At 33.2% G+C, this 846-nt stretch overlaps 1 pseudogene; it reads left to right on the top strand.

The window, feature by feature from the left end:
* Positions 1 to 414: 414 nt before the first annotated feature.
* On the top strand, positions 415 to 514 carry LOC118968866 (U6 spliceosomal RNA; annotated as a pseudogene).
* The last annotated feature ends 332 nt before the right edge of the window (positions 515 to 846 follow it).

Here is an 846-nt window from a genome sequence, read left to right as displayed (position 1 = left end):
GGAGAGAATGGCTTCTGGATAAGTGAAATGAATGACAGCAATGTTATAGGACTGGAGGCAGGAATTGGTAATACTCTGTCACAACATACTTACAGTACCCATGAACTAGTCTAGTGTTCTCTGAAAGTGGGCTTAAGTTAGTTGTAAATCTATATGGCAAACTCTAGGGCAGCAAAGTTTTTTTTAATGTTTAAGTATAATTGAGATACTAAGGGAGGAAAGAAACAGAATCACAGGAATTATATAAAATGTTCAATAAAAACCATACAACAGAGAAAAAAATGGAAGACTAAAAACAAAGAACAAGAGTAAAAAGTAGCAAACAGTAACAAATATGGTGGATTTTGATCCAGCTATAATATTAGTTACTTTAAATGTCAATGGTCTAAATATACCATTTAAAAAACAAAGACTATGCTCACTTGGGCAGCACATATACTAAAATTGGAATGATAGATTAGCATGGCCCCTGTGTAAGGATGACATGCAAACTCATGAATCATTCCATATTTTTTTAATTTAAAAAATAAATAAAAGTCAAGGACTGTCATAGTGGATTTTTTTAAAGACCCAACTATGTATTATCTATGAGAAACCCACTTTCAATCCAAACACATGGATAGATTAAAAGTAAAGGAATAGAAAAAGATATTTATACTTGGATACATGAACACCCTTCTAATAGTAACAGATAGATCCAGCAGGCAGAATATCATAACACAGCTGAACTGAACAGCACTGTCAGTTAACTGCATCTAACTGACATGTGCTGAACAATTCATCCAACAACAAGAGAATACACATTCTTCTCAAGCTCACATGGAACATTCACCAAGATAATCACAT

The sequence above is a fragment of the Manis javanica genome, chromosome 9, assembly GCF_040802235.1.
Source record: "Manis javanica isolate MJ-LG chromosome 9, MJ_LKY, whole genome shotgun sequence".
NCBI classification, from domain to species: Eukaryota; Metazoa; Chordata; class Mammalia; order Pholidota; family Manidae; genus Manis; species Manis javanica.
The sequence above is the reverse complement of the archived record's forward strand: the minus strand, read 5'-3'. Positions and strand labels throughout refer to the sequence as shown.